Source organism: Narcine bancroftii, unplaced genomic scaffold (assembly GCF_036971445.1).
Source record: "Narcine bancroftii isolate sNarBan1 unplaced genomic scaffold, sNarBan1.hap1 Scaffold_160, whole genome shotgun sequence".
Taxonomy (NCBI): Eukaryota; Metazoa; Chordata; class Chondrichthyes; order Torpediniformes; family Narcinidae; genus Narcine; species Narcine bancroftii.
In genome coordinates, this window is record NW_027211895.1 from 9968315 (window position 1) to 9984943 (window position 16629).

The following is a 16629-nucleotide window of genomic DNA, read 5'->3' on the forward strand; positions in this document are numbered from 1 at the left end:
GGAATCAGATGCGGGGAATCAGAGGCGGGGAATCAGAGCTGGGGAAACAGAGGCGGGGAATCAGAGGCGGGGAATCAGATATGGGGAATCAGAGATGGGGAATCAGAGGCAGGGAATCAGATGTGCGGAATCAGAGATGGGGAATGAAAAGCAGGGAATCAGAATCAGAAGCAGGGAATCAGAGGCCGGGAATCAGAGGCCGGAATCAGATGCCGGGAATAAGAGGCAAGAAATCAGAGGTGGGGAATCAGAGTCCGGGAATCAGAGATGGGGATTCAGAGGCGGGGAATGAGATATGGGGAATCAGAGGCGGGGAATCAGAGGCGGGGAAACAGAGGCGGGGAATCAGATATGGCGAATCAGAGGTGGCGAATCAAAGGCGGTGAATCAGAGATGGGGAATAAGAGGCCGGGAATCAGAGGCAGGGAATCAAACACGGGGAATCAGAGGAGGGGAATCAGAATTGGGGAATCAGAGATGGGGAATCAGAGATGGGGAATCAGAGGCAGGGAATCAGACGTGGGGAATCAGAGGTGGTGAATCAGAGATGTGGAATCAGAGGCGGAGAATCAGAGGCAGGGAATCAGACGCGGGGAATAAGAGGCGGGGAATCAGAGCTGTGGAATCAGAGGCGGGGAATCAGAGTTGGGGAATCAGAGGCGGGGAATCAGAGCTGGGGAATCAGAGGTGGGGAATCATAGCTGGCGAATCAGAGGCGGGGAATCAGAGGTGGGGAATCAGAGGCGGGGAATCAGATATTGGGAATCAGAGGTGGGGAATCAGAGGCGGGGAAACAGAGGCGGGGAATCAGATATGGGGAATCAGAGGTGGGGAATCAGAGGTTGTGAATCAGAGATGGGGAATCAGAGGCGGGGAATCAGAGGTGGGTAATCAGACGCGGGGAATCAGAGGCGGGGAATCAGACATGGGAAATTAGAGGCAGGGAATCAGAGTTGGGGATTCAGAGGCGGGGAATCAGATATGGGGAAACAGAGGCGGGGAATCAGAGGCGGGCAAATAGAGGCGGGGATCAGATATGGGGAAACAGAGGCGGGGAATCAGAGGCGGGGAAACAGAGGCGGGGAATCAGATATGGGGAATCAGAGGTGGGGAATCAGAGGTGGGGAATCAGAGGTTGGGAATCAGAGATGCGGAATTGGAGGCGGGGAATGGGATATGGGGAATCAGAGGCGGGGAATCAGAGGCGGGGAAACAGAGGCGGGGAATCAGATATGGGGAATCAGAGGTGTGGAATCAGAGGTTGGGAATCAGAGGTTGGGAATCAGAGGCAGGGAATCAGAGGCTTGGAATCAGTTGCAGGGAATCAGATGCGGGGAATCAGAGGCGGGGAATCAGTGCTGGGGAATCAGAGGTGGGGAATCAGAGTTGGGGATTCAGAGGCGGGGACTTAGATATTGGGAAACAGAGGCGGGGAATCAAAGGTGGGGAAACAGAGGCGGGGAATCAGATATGTGGAATCTGAGGTGGGGAATCAGAGGCAGGGAATCAGATGTGCGGAATCAGAGATGGGGAATCAGAGGCAGGGAATCAGAATCAGACGCAGGGAATCAGAGGCCGGGAATCAGAGGCCGGAATCAGATGCCGGGAATAAGAGGCCGGGAATCAGAGGTGGGGAATCAGAGTCCGGGAATCAGAGATGGGGATTTAGAGGCGGGGAATGAGATATGGGGAATCAGAGGCGGGGAATCAGAGGCGGGGAAACAGAGGCGGGGAATCAGATATGGGGAATCAGAGGTTGCGAATCAAAGGCGGTGCATCAGAGATGGGGAATCAGAGGCCGGGAATCAGAGGCAGGGAATCAAACACGGGGAATCAGATGCGGGGAATCAGAGCTGGGGAATCAGAGGCGGGGAATCAGAGTTGGGGAATCAGAGGCGGGGAATCAGACGCAGGGAATCAATATGGGAAATCAGAGGTGGGGAATCAGACGCAGGGAATCAATATGGGAAATCAGAGTTGGGGAATCAGAGGTTGGGAATCAGAGGAAGGGAATCAGAGGCGAGGAATCAGAGCTGGGGAATCAGAGGCGGGGAATCAGAATTGGGGAATCAGAGATGGGGAATCAGAGATGGGGAATCAGAGGCGGGGAATCAGACGCGTGGAATCAGAGGTGGTGAATCAGAGATGTGGAATCAGAGGCGGGGAATCAGAGGCAGGGAATCAGACGCGGGGAATCAGAGGCGGGGAATCATAGCTGGCGAATCAGAGGCGGGGAATGAGATATGGGGAATCAGAGGCGGGGAATCAGAGGCGGGGAAACAGTGGCGAGGAATCAGAGATGGGGAATCAGAGGTGGCGAATCAAAGGCGGTGAATCTGAGATGGGGAATCAGAGGCGGGGAATCAGAGGCAGGTTATCAGACGCGGGGATTCAGAGGCTGGGAATCAGACGGGGGGAATCAAAGGCGGGGAATGAAGCTGGGGAATCAGAGGCAGGGAATCAGAGTTGGGGATTCAGAGGCGGGGAATCAGATATGGGGAATCAATGGTGGGGAATCAGAGGTGGTTTATCAGAGATGGGGAATCAGAGGCGGGGAATCAGAGGCAGGGAATAGAACGCAGGGAATCAGAGGCAGGGAATCAGAGCTGGGGAATCAGAGGCGGGGAATCATAGTTGGGAATCAGAGGCGGGGAATCAGATATGGGGAAACAGAGGCGGGGAATCAGGGGCGGGGAAACAGAGGCGGGGAATCAGATATGGGGAATCGGATGCGGGGAAACAGAGGCGGGGAATCAGATATGGGGAATCAGAGGTGGGGAATCAGAGGCAGGTAATCAGATGTGCGGAATCAGAGATGGGGAATCAGAGGCGGGGAATCAGAATCAGAAGCGGGGAGTCAGAGGCCGGGAATCAGAGGCCGGGAATCAGATGCTGGGAATAAGAGGCCGGGAATCAGAGGTGGGGAATCAGAGTCCGGGAATCAGAGATGGGGATTCAGAGGCGGGGAATGAGATATGGAGAATCAGAGGTGGGGAATAAGAGGCGGGAAAACAGAGGTGGGGAATCAGATATGGGGAATCAGAGGTGGCGAATCAAAGGTGGTGAATCAGAGATGGGGAATCAGAGGAGGGGAATCAGAGGCAGGGAATCAAACACGGGGAATCAGAGGCGGGGAATCAGAGCTGGGGAATCAGAGGCTGGGAATCAAAGTTGGGGAATCAGAGGCAGGGAATCAGATATGGGGAAACAGGGGCGGGGAATCAGAGGCGGGGAAACAGAGGCGGGGAATCAGATATGGGGAATCAGAGGCGGGGAATTAGAGTTGGGGAATCAGAGGCGGGGAATCAGAGGCGGGGAAACAGAAGCGGGGAATCAAACACGGGGAATCAGAGGTGGGGAATCAGAGGTTGGGAATCAGAGGCAGGGAATCAGAGGAGGGGAATCAGAGGCGGGGAATCAGAGGCAGGGAATCAGATGAGCGGAATCGGAGATGGGGAATCAGAGTCAGGGAATCAGAGGCGGGGAATCAGAGGCGGGGAATCAGAGGCCGGGAATCAGATATGGGGTAACAGAGGCGGGGAATCAGAGGCGGGGAAACAGAGGCTGGGAATCAGATATGGGGAATCAGAGGTGGGGAATCAGAGGTTGGGAATCAGAGGCAGGGAATCAGAGGCTTGGAATCAGATGCAGGGAATCAGATGCGGGGAATCAGAGGCGGGGAATCAGAGCTGGGGAAACAGAGGCGGGGAATCAGAGGCGGGGAATCAGATATGGGGAATCAGAGATGGGGAATCAGAGGCAGGGAATCAGATGTGCGGAATCAGAGATGGGGAATGAAAGGCAGGGAATCAGAATCAGAAGCAGGGAATCAGAGGCCGGGAATCAGAGGCCGGAATCAGATGCCGGGAATAAGAGGCAAGAAATCAGAGGTGGGGAATCAGAGTCCGGGAATCAGAGATGGGGATTCAGAGGCGGGGAATGAGATATGGGGAATCAGAGGCGGGGAATCAGAGGCGGGGAAACAGAGGCGGGGAATCAGATATGACGAATCAGAGGTGGCGAATCAAAGGCGGTGAATCAGAGATGGGGAATCAGAGGCCGGGAATCAGAGGCAGGGAATCAAACACGGGGAATCAGAGGAGGGGAATCAGAATTGGGGAATCAGAGATGGGGAATCAGAGATGGGGAATCAGAGGCAGGGAATCAGACGTGGGGAATCAGAGGTGGTGAATCAGAGATGTGGAATCAGAGGCGGAGAATCAGAGGCAGGGAATCAGACGCGGGGAATAAGAGGCGGGGAATCATAGCTGGCGAATCAGAGGCGGGGAATCAGAGGTGGGGAATCAGAGGCGGGGAATCAGATATTGGGAATCAGAGGTGGGGAATCAGAGGCGGGGAAACAGAGGCGGGGAATCAGAGGCGGGGAAACAGAGGCGGGGAATCAGATATGGGGAATCAGAGGTGGGGAATCAGAGGTTGGGAATCAGAGATGCGGAATTGGAGGCGGGGAATGGGATATGGGGAATCAGAGGCGGGGAATCAGAGGCGGGGAAACAGAGGCGGGGAATCAGATATGGGGAATCAGAGGTGTGGAATCAGAGGTTGGGAATCAGAGGTTGGGAATCAGAGGCAGGGAATCAGAGGCTTGGAATCAGTTGCAGGGAATCAGATGCGGGGAATCAGAGGCGGGGAATCAGAGCTGGGGAATCAGAGGTGGGGAATCAGAGTTGGGGAATCAGAGGCGGGGACTTAGATATTGGGAAACAGAGGCGGGGAATCAAAGGTGGGGAAACAGAGGCGGGGAATCAGATATGGGGAATCAGAGTTGGGGAATCAGAGGCGGGGAATCAGACGCAGGGAATCAATATGGGAAATCAGAGGTGGGGAATCAGACGCAGGGAATCAATATGGGAAATCAGAGTTGGGGAATCAGAGGTTGGGAATCAGAGGAAGGGAATCAGAGGCGAGGAATCAGAGCTGGGGAATCAGAGGCGGGGAATCAGAATTGGGGAATCAGAGATGGGGAATCAGAGATGGGGAATCAGAGGCGGGGAATCAGACGCGTGGAATCAGAGGTGGTGAATCAGAGATGTGGAATCAGAGGCGGTGAATCAGAGGCAGGGAATCAGATGCGGGGAATCAGAGGCGGGGAATCATAGCTGGCGAATCAGAGGCGGGGAATGAGATATGGGGAATCAGAGGCGGGGAATCAGAGGCGGGGAAACAGTGGCGAGGAATCAGAGATGGGGAATCAGAGGTGGCGAATCAAAGGCGGTGAATCTGAGATGGGGAATCAGAGGCGGGGAATCAGAGGCAGGTTATCAGACGCGGGGATTCAGAGGCTGGGAATCAGACGGGGGGAATCAAAGGCGGGGAATGAAGCTGGGGAATCAGAGGCAGGGAATCAGAGTTGGGGATTCAGAGGCGGGGAATCAGATATGGGGAATCAATGGTGGGGAATCAGAGGTGGTTTATCAGAGATGGGGAATCAGAGGCGGGGAATCAGAGGCAGGGAATAGAACGCAGGGAATCAGAGGCAGGGAATCAGAGCTGGGGAATCAGAGGCGGGGAATCATAGTTGGGAATCAGAGGCGGGGAATCAGATATGGGGAAACAGAGGCGGGGAATCAGGGGCGGGGAAACAGAGGCGGGGAATCAGATATGGGGAATCGGATGCGGGGAAACAGAGGCGGGGAATCAGATATGGGGAATCAGAGGTGGGGAATCAGAGGCAGGTAATCAGATGTGCGGAATCAGAGATGGGGAATCAGAGGCGGGGAATCAGAATCAGAAGCGGGGAGTCAGAGGCCGGGAATCAGAGGCCGGGAATCAGATGCTGGGAATAAGAGGCCGGGAATCAGAGGTGGGGAATCAGAGTCCGGGAATCAGAGATGGGGATTCAGAGGCGGGGAATGAGATATGGAGAATCAGAGGTGGGGAATCAGAGGCGGGAAAACAGAGGTGGGGAATCAGATATGGGGAATCAGAGGTGGCGAATCAAAGGTGGTGAATCAGAGATGGGGAATCAGAGGAGGGGAATCAGAGGCAGGGAATCAAACACGGGGAATCAGAGGCGGGGAATCAGAGCTGGGGAATCAGAGGCTGGGAATCAAAGTTGGGGAATCAGAGGCAGGGAATCAGATATGGGGAAACAGGGGCGGGGAATCAGAGGCGGGGAAACAGAGGCGGGGAATCAGATATGGGGAATCAGAGGCGGGGAATTAGAGTTGGGGAATCAGAGGCGGGGAATCAGAGGCGGGGAAACAGAAGCGGGGAATCAAACACGGGGAATCAGAGGTGGGGAATCAGAGGTTGGGAATCAGAGGCAGGGAATCAGAGGAGGGGAATGAGAGGCGGGGAATCAGAGGCAGGGAATCAGATGTGCGGAATCGGAGATGGGGAATCAGAGGCAGGGAATCAGAGGCGGGGAATCAGAGGCGGGGAATCAGAGGCCGGGAATCAGATATGGGGAAACAGAGGCGGGGAATCAGAGGCGGGGAAACAGAGGCTGGGAATCAGATATGGGGAATCAGAGGTGGGGAATCAGAGGTTGGGAATCAGAGGCAGGGAATCAGAGGCTTGGAATCAGATGCAGGGAATCAGATGCGGGGAATCAGAGGCGGGGAATCAGAGCTGGGGAAACAGAGGCGGGGAATCAGAGGCGGGGAATCAGATATGGGGAATCAGAGATGGGGAATCAGAGGCAGGGAATCAGATGTGCGGAATCAGAGATGGGGAATGAAAGGCAGGGAATCAGAATCAGAAGCAGGGAATCAGAGGCCGGGAATCAGAGGCCGGAATCAGATGCCGGGAATAAGAGGCAAGAAATCAGAGGTGGGGAATCAGAGTCCGGGAATCAGAGATGGGGATTCAGAGGCGGGGAATGAGATATGGGGAATCAGAGGCGGGGAATCAGAGGCGGGGAAACAGAGGCGGGGAATCAGATATGACGAATCAGAGGTGGCGAATCAAAGGCGGTGAATCAGAGATGGGGAATCAGAGGCCGGGAATCAGAGGCAGGGAATCAAACACGGGGAATCAGAGGAGGGGAATCAGAATTGGGGAATCAGAGATGGGGAATCAGAGATGGGGAATCAGAGGCAGGGAATCAGACGTGGGGAATCAGAGGTGGTGAATCAGAGATGTGGAATCAGAGGCGGAGAATCAGAGGCAGGGAATCAGACGCGGGGAATAAGAGGCGGGGAATCATAGCTGGCGAATCAGAGGCGGGGAATCAGAGGTGGGGAATCAGAGGCGGGGAATCAGATATTGGGAATCAGAGGTGGGGAATCAGACGCGGGGAAACAGAGGCGGGGAATCAGAGGCGGGGAAACAGAGGCGGGGAATCAGATATGGGGAATCAGAGGTGGGGAATCAGAGGTTGGGAATCAGAGATGCGGAATTGGAGGCGGGGAATGAGATATGGGGAATCAGAGGCGGGGAATCAGAGGCGGGGAAACAGAGGCGGGGAATCAGATATGGGGAATCAGAGGTGTGGAATCAGAGGTTGGGAATCAGAGGTTGGGAATCAGAGGCAGGGAATCAGAGGCTTGGAATCAGTTGCAGGGAATCAGATGCGGGGAATCAGAGGCGGGGAATCAGTGCTGGGGAATCAGAGGTGGGGAATCAGAGTTGGGGATTCAGAGGCGGGGACTTAGATATTGGGAAACAGAGGCGGGGAATCAAAGGTGGGGAAACAGAGGCGGGGAATCAGATATGTGGAATCTGAGGTGGGGAATCAGAGGCAGGGAATCAGATGTGCGGAATCAGAGATGGGGAATCAGAGGCAGGGAATCAGAATCAGACGCAGGGAATCAGAGGCCGGGAATCAGAGGCCGGAATCAGATGCCGGGAATAAGAGGCCGGGAATCAGAGGTGGGGAATCAGAGTCCGGGAATCAGAGATGGGGATTTAGAGGCGGGGAATGAGATATGGGGAATCAGAGGCGGGGAATCAGAGGCGGGGAAACAGAGGCGGGGAATCAGATATGGGGAATCAGAGGTTGCGAATCAAAGGCGGTGCATCAGAGATGGGGAATCAGAGGCCGGGAATCAGAGGCAGGGAATCAAACACGGGGAATCAGATGCGGGGAATCAGAGCTGGGGAATCAGAGGCGGGGAATCAGAGTTGGGGAATCAGAGGCGGGGAATCAGACGCAGGGAATCAATATGGGAAATCAGAGGTGGGGAATCAGACGCAGGGAATCAATATGGGAAATCAGAGTTGGGGAATCAGAGGTTGGGAATCAGAGGAAGGGAATCAGAGGCGAGGAATCAGAGCTGGGGAATCAGAGGCGGGGAATCAGAATTGGGGAATCAGAGATGGGGAATCAGAGATGGGGAATCAGAGGCGGGGAATCAGACGCGTGGAATCAGAGGTGGTGAATCAGAGATGTGGAATCAGAGGCGGGGAATCAGAGGCAGGGAATCAGACGCGGGGAATCAGAGGCGGGGAATCATAGCTGGCGAATCAGAGGCGGGGAATGAGATATGGGGAATCAGAGGCGGGGAATCAGAGGCGGGGAAACAGTGGCGAGGAATCAGAGATGGGGAATCAGAGGTGGCGAATCAAAGGCGGTGAATCTGAGATGGGGAATCAGAGGCGGGGAATCAGAGGCAGGTTATCAGACGCGGGGATTCAGAGGCTGGGAATCAGACGGGGGGAATCAAAGGCGGGGAATGAAGCTGGGGAATCAGAGGCAGGGAATCAGAGTTGGGGATTCAGAGGCGGGGAATCAGATATGGGGAATCAATGGTGGGGAATCAGAGGTGGTTTATCAGAGATGGGGAATCAGAGGCGGGGAATCAGAGGCAGGGAATAGAACGCAGGGAATCAGAGGCAGGGAATCAGAGCTGGGGAATCAGAGGCGGGGAATCATAGTTGGGAATCAGAGGCGGGGAATCAGATATGGGGAAACAGAGGCGGGGAATCAGGGGCGGGGAAACAGAGGCGGGGAATCAGATATGGGGAATCGGATGCGGGGAAACAGAGGCGGGGAATCAGATATGGGGAATCAGAGGTGGGGAATCAGAGGCAGGTAATCAGATGTGCGGAATCAGAGATGGGGAATCAGAGGCGGGGAATCAGAATCAGAAGCGGGGAGTCAGAGGCCGGGAATCAGAGGCCGGGAATCAGATGCTGGGAATAAGAGGCCGGGAATCAGAGGTGGGGAATCAGAGTCCGGGAATCAGAGATGGGGATTCAGAGGCGGGGAATGAGATATGGAGAATCAGAGGTGGGGAATCAGAGGCGGGAAAACAGAGGTGGGGAATCAGATATGGGGAATCAGAGGTGGCGAATCAAAGGTGGTGAATCAGAGATGGGGAATCAGAGGAGGGGAATCAGAGGCAGGGAATCAAACACGGGGAATCAGAGGCGGGGAATCAGAGCTGGGGAATCAGAGGCTGGGAATCAAAGTTGGGGAATCAGAGGCAGGGAATCAGATATGGGGAAACAGGGGCGGGGAATCAGAGGCGGGGAAACGGAGGCGGGGAATCAGATATGGGGAATCAGAGGCGGGGAATTAGAGTTGGGGAATCAGAGGCGGGGAATCAGAGGCGGGGAAACAGAAGCGGGGAATCAAACACGGGGAATCAGAGGTGGGGAATCAGAGGTTGGGAATCAGAGGCAGGGAATCAGAGGAGGGGAATCAGAGGCGGGGAATCAGAGGCAGGGAATCAGATGAGCGGAATCGGAGATGGGGAATCAGAGGCAGGGAATCAGAGGCGGGGAATCAGAGGCGGGGAATCAGAGGCCGGGAATCAGATATGGGGAAACAGAGGCGGGGAATCAGAGGCGGGGAAACAGAGGCTGGGAATCAGATATGGGGAATCAGAGGTGGGGAATCAGAGGTTGGGAATCAGAGGCAGGGAATCAGAGGCTTGGAATCAGATGCAGGGAATCAGATGCGGGGAATCAGAGGCGGGGAATCAGAGCTGGGGAAACAGAGGCGGGGAATCAGAGGCGGGGAATCAGATATGGGGAATCAGAGATGGGGAATCAGAGGCAGGGAATCAGATGTGCGGAATCAGAGATGGGGAATGAAAGGCAGGGAATCAGAATCAGAAGCAGGGAATCAGAGGCCGGGAATCAGAGGCCGGAATCAGATGCCGGGAATAAGAGGCAAGAAATCAGAGGTGGGGAATCAGAGTCCGGGAATCAGAGATGGGGATTCAGAGGCGGGGAATGAGATATGGGGAATCAGAGGCGGGGAATCAGAGGCGGGGAAACAGAGGTGGGGAATCAGATATGACGAATCAGAGGTGGCGAATAAAAGGCGGTGAATCAGAGATGGGGAATCAGAGGCCGGGAATCAGAGGCAGGGAATCAAACACGGGGAATCAGAGGAGGGGAATCAGAATTGGGGAATCAGAGATGGGGAATCAGAGATGGGGAATCAGAGGCAGGGAATCAGACGTGGGGAATCAGAGGTGGTTTATCAGAGATGGGGAATCAGAGGCGGGGAATCAGAGGCAGGGAATAGAACGCAGGGAATCAGAGGCAGGGAATCAGAGCTGGGGAATCAGAGGCGGGGAATCATAGTTGGGAATCAGAGGCGGGGAATCAGATATGGGGAAACAGAGGCGGGGAATCAGGGGCAGGGAAACAGAGGCGGGGAATCAGATATGGGGAATCGGATGCGGGGAAACAGAGGCGGGGAATCAGATATGGGGAATCAGAGGTGGGGAATCAGAGGCAGGTAATCAGATGTGCGGAATCAGAGATGGGGAATCAGAGGCGGGGAATCAGAATCAGAAGCGGGGAGTCAGAGGCCGGGAATCAGAGGCCGGGAATCAGATGCTGGGAATAAGAGGCCGGGAATCAGAGGTGGGGAATCAGAGTCCGGGAATCAGAGATGGGGATTCAGAGGCGGGGAATGAGATATGGAGAATCAGAGGTGGGGAATCAGAGGCGGGAAAACAGAGGTGGGGAATCAGATATGGGGAATCAGAGGCGGGGAATTAGAGTTGGGGAATCAGAGGCGGGGAATCAGAGGCGGGGAAACAGAAGCGGGGAATCAAACACGGGGAATCAGAGGTGGGGAATCAGAGGTTGGGAATCAGAGGCAGGGAATCAGAGGAGGGGAATCAGAGGCGGGGAATCAGAGGCAGGGAATCAGATGTGCGGAATCGGAGATGGGGAATCAGAGGCAGGGAATCAGAGGCGGGGAATCAGAGGCGGGGAATCAGAGGCCGGGAATCAGATATGGGGAAACAGAGGCGGGGAATCAGAGGCGGGGAAACAGAGGCTGGGAATCAGATATGGGGAATCAGAGGTGGGGAATCAGAGGTTGGGAATCAGAGGCAGGGAATCAGAGGCTTGGAATCAGATGCAGGGAATCAGATGCGGGGAATCAGAGGCGGGGAATCAGAGCTGGGGAAACAGAGGCGGGGAATCAGAGGCGGGGAATCAGATATGGGGAATCAGAGATGGGGAATCAGAGGCAGGGAATCAGATGTGCGGAATCAGAGATGGGGAATGAAAGGCAGGGAATCAGAATCAGAAGCAGGGAATCAGAGGCCGGGAATCAGAGGCCGGAATCAGATGCCGGGAATAAGAGGCAAGAAATCAGAGGTGGGGAATCAGAGTCCGGGAATCAGAGATGGGGATTCAGAGGCGGGGAATGAGATATGGGGAATCAGAGGCGGGGAATCAGAGGCGGGGAAACAGAGGCGGGGAATCAGATATGACGAATCAGAGGTGGCGAATCAAAGGCGGTGAATCAGAGATGGGGAATCAGAGGCCGGGAATCAGAGGCAGGGAATCAAACACGGGGAATCAGAGGAGGGGAATCAGAATTGGGGAATCAGAGATGGGGAATCAGAGATGGGGAATCAGAGGCAGGGAATCAGACGTGGGGAATCAGAGGTGGTGAATCAGAGATGTGGAATCAGAGGCGGAGAATCAGAGGCAGGGAATCAGACGCGGGGAATAAGAGGCGGGGAATCATAGCTGGCGAATCAGAGGCGGGGAATCAGAGGTGGGGAATCAGAGGCGGGGAATCAGATATTGGGAATCAGAGGTGGGGAATCAGAGGCGGGGAAACAGAGGCGGGGAATCAGAGGCGGGGAAACAGAGGCGGGGAATCAGATATGGGGAATCAGAGGTGGGGAATCAGAGGTTGGGAATCAGAGATGCGGAATTGGAGGCGGGGAATGGGATATGGGGAATCAGAGGCGGGGAATCAGAGGCGGGGAAACAGAGGCGGGGAATCAGATATGGGGAATCAGAGGTGTGGAATCAGAGGTTGGGAATCAGAGGTTGGGAATCAGAGGCAGGGAATCAGAGGCTTGGAATCAGTTGCAGGGAATCAGATGCGGGGAATCAGAGGCGGGGAATCAGAGCTGGGGAATCAGAGGTGGGGAATCAGAGTTGGGGAATCAGAGGCGTGGACTTAGATATTGGGAAACAGAGGCGGGGAATCAAAGGTGGGGAAACAGAGGCGGGGAATCAGATATGGGGAATCAGAGGTGGGGAATCAGAGGCAGGGAATCAGATGTGCGGAATCAGAGATGGGGAATCAGAGGCAGGGAATCAGAATCAGACGCAGGGAATCAGAGGCCGGGAATCAGAGGCCGGAATCAGATGCCGGGAATAAGAGGCCGGGAATCAGAGGTGGGGATTTAGAGGTGGGGAATGAGATATGGGGAATCAGAGGCGGGGAATCAGAGGCGGGGAAACAGAGGCGGGGAATCAGATATGGGGAATCAGAGGTGCGGAATCAGAGATGGGGAATCAGAGGCCGGGAATCAGAGGCAGGGAATCAAACACGGGGATTCAGATGCGGGGAATCAGAGCTGGGGAATCAGAGGCGGGGAATCAAAGTTGGGGAATCAGAGGCGGGGAATCAGACGCAGGGAATCAATATGGGAAATCAGAGGTGGGGAATCAGACGCAGGGAATCAATATGGGAAATCAGAGTTGGGGAATCAGAGGTTGGGAATCAGAGGAAGGGAATCAGAGGCGAGGAATCAGAGCTGGGGAATCAGAGGCGGGGAATCAGAATTGGGGAATCAGAGATGGGGAATCAGACATGGGGAATCAGAGGCGGGGAATCAGACGCGTGGATTCAGAGGTGGTGAATCAGAGATGTGGAATCAGAGGCGGGGAATCAGAGGCAGGAAATCAGACGCGGGGAATCAGAGGCAGGGAATCATAGCTGGCGAATCAGAGGCGGGGAATGAGATATGGGGAATCAGAGGCGGGGAATCAAAGGCGGTGAATCAGAGATGGGGAATCAGAGGCGGGGAATCAGAGGCAGGGGATCAAACACGGGGAATCAGAGGCGGGGAATCAGAGCTGTGGAATCAGAGGCGGGGAATCAGAGTTGGGGAATCAGAGGCGGGGAATCAGAGCTGGGGAATCAGAGGTGGGGAATCAGAGTCGGGGAATCAGAGGCAGGGAGTCGTATGTGCGGAATCAGAGATGGGGAATCAGAGGTGGGGAATCAGAGGCGGTGAATCTGAGATGGGGAATCAGAGGCGGGGAATCAGAGGCAGGTTATCAGACACGGGGATTCAGAGGCTGGGAATCAGACGGGGGGAATCAAAGGCGGGGAATGAAGCTGGGGAATCAGAGGCAGGGAATCAGAGTTGGGGATTCAGAGGCGGGGAATCAGATATGGGGAAACAGAGGCGGGGATTCAGAGGCGGGCAAACAGAGGCGGGGAATTAGATATGGGGAATCAGTGGTGGGGAATCAGAGGTGGTTTATCAGAGATGGGGAATCACAGGCGGGGAATCAGAGACAGGGAATAGAAAGCGGGGAATCAGAGGCAGGGAATCAGAGCTGGGGAATCAGAGGCGGGGAATCATAGTTGGGAATCAGAGGCGGGGAATCAGATATGGGGAAACAGAGGCGGGGAATCAGGGGCGGGGAAACAGAGGCGGGGAATCAGATATGGGGAATCGGATGCGGGGAATCAGAGGCGGGGAATCAGATATGGGGAATCAGAGGTGGGGAATCAGAGGCAGGTAATCAGATGTGCGGAATCAGAGATGGGGAATCAGAGGCAGGGAATCAGAATCAGAAGCGGGGAGTCAGAGGCCGGGAATCAGAGGCCTGGAATCAGATGCTGGGAATAAGAGGCCGGGAATCAGAGGTGGGGAATCAGAGTCCGGGAATCAGAGATGGGGATTCAGAGGCGGGGAATGAGATATGGAGAATCAGAGGCGGGGAATCAGAGGCGGGAAAACAGAGGTGGGGAATCAGATATGGGGAATCAGAGGTGGCGAATCAAAGGTGGTGAATCAGAGATGGGGAATCAGAGGAGGGGAATCAGAGGCAGGGAATCAAACACGGGGAATCAGAGGCGGGGAATCAGAGCTGGGGAATCAGAGGCTGGGAATCAAAGTTGGGGAATCAGAGGCAGGGAATCAGATATGGGGAAACAGGGGCGGGGAATCAGAGGCGGGGAAACAGAGGCGGGGAATCAGATATGGGGAATCAAAGGCGGGGAATTAGAGTTGGGGAATCAGAGGCAGGGAATCAGAGGCGGGGAAACAGAGGCGGGGAATCAAACACGGGGAATCAGAGGTGGGGAATCAGAGGTTGGGAATCAGAGGCAGGGAATCAGAGGCGGGGAATCAGAGGCGGGGAATCAGAGTCAGGGAATCAGATGTGCGGAATCGGAGATGGGGAATCAGAGGCAGGGAATCAGAGGCGGGGAATCAGAGGCGGGGAATCAGAGGCCGGGAATCAGATATGGGGAAACAGAGGCGGGGAATCAGAGGCGGGGAAACAGAGGCTGGGAATCAGATATGGGGAATCAGAGGTGGGGAATCAGAGGTTGGGAATCAGAGGCAGGGAATCAGAGGCTTGGAATCAGATGCAGGGAATCAGATGCGGGGAATCAGAGGCGGGGAATCAGAGCTGGGGAATCAGAGGTGGGGAATCAGAGTTGGGGAATCAGAGGCGGGGACTTAGATATTGGGAAACAGAGGCAGGGAATCAGAGGCGGGGAATCAGATATGGGGAATCAGAGATGGGGAATCAGAGGCAGGGAATCAGATGTGCGGAATCAGAGATGGGGAATCAAAGGCAGGGAATCAGAATCAGAAGCAGGGAATCAGAGGCCGGGAATCAGAGGCCGGAATCAGATGCCGGGAATAAGAGGCCGGAAATCAGAGGTGGGGAATCAGAGTCCGGGAATCAGAGATGGGGATTCAGAGGCGGGGAATGAGATATGGGGAATCAGAGGCGGGGAATCAGAGGCGGGGAAACAGAGGCGGGGAATCAGATATGGCGAATCAGAGGTGGCGAATCAAAGGCGGTGAATCAGAGATGGGGAATCAGAGGCCGGGAATCAGAGGCAGGGAATCAAACACGGGGAATCAGAGGAGGGGAATCAGAATTGGGGAATCAGAGATGGGGAATCAGAGATGGGGAATCAGAGGCAGGGAATCAGACGCGGGGAATCAGAGGTGGTGAATCAGAGATGTGGAATCAGAGGCGGGGAATCAGAGGCAGGGAATCAGACGCGGGGAATAAGAGGCGGGGAATCATAGCTGGCGAATCAGAGGCGGGGAATCAGAGGTGGGGAATCAGAGGCGGGGAATCAGATATTGGGAATCAGAAGTGGGGAATCAGAGGTTGTGAATCAGAGATGGGGAATCAGAGGCGGGGAATCAGAGGCCAGTAATCAGACGCGGGGAATCAGAGGCGGGGAATCAGAGCTGGGAAATTAGAGGCAGGGAACAGATATGGGGAAACAGAGGCGGGGAATCAGAGGCGGGGAAACAGAGGCTGGGAATCAGATATGGGGAATCAGAGGTGGGGAATCAGAGGTTGGGAATCAGAGGTAGGGAATCAGAGGCTTGGAATCAGATGCAGGGAATCAGATGCGGGGAATCAGAGGCGGGGAATCAGAGCTGGGGAAACAGAGGCGGGGAATCAGAGGCGGGGAATCAGATATGGGGAATCAGAGATGGGGAATCAGAGGCAGGGAATCAGATGTGCGGAATCAGAGATGGTGAATGAAAGGCAGGGAATCAGAATCAGAAGCAGGGAATCAGAGGCCGGGAATCAGAGGCCGGAATCAGATGCCGGGAATAAGAGGCAAGAAATCAGAGGTGGGGAATCAGAGTCCGGGAATCAGAGATGGGGATTCAGAGGCGGGGAATGAGATATGGGGAATCAGAGGCGGGGAATCAGAGGCGGGGAAACAGAGGCGGGGAATCAGATATGACGAATCAGAGGTGGCGAATCAAAGGCGGTGAATCAGAGATGGGGAATCAGAGGCCGGGAATCAGAGGCAGGGAATCAAACACGGGGAATCAGAGGAGGGGAATCAGAATTGGGGAATCAGAGATGGGGAATCAGAGATGGGGAATCAGAGGCAGGGAATCAGACGTGGGGAATCAGAGGTGGTGAATCAGAGATGTGGAATCAGAGGCGGAGAATCAGAGGCAGGGAATCAGACGCGGGGAATAAGAGGCGGGGAATCATAGCTGGCGAATCAGAGGCGGGGAATCAGAGGTGGGGAATCAGAGGCGGGGAATCAGATATTGGGAATCAGAGGTGGGGAATCAGAGGCGGGGAAACAGAGGCGGGGAATCAGAGGCGGGGAAACAGAGGCGGGGAATCAGATATGGGGAATCAGAGGTGGGGAATCAGAGGTTGGGAATCACAGATGCGGAATTGGAGGCGGGGAATGGGATATGGGGAATC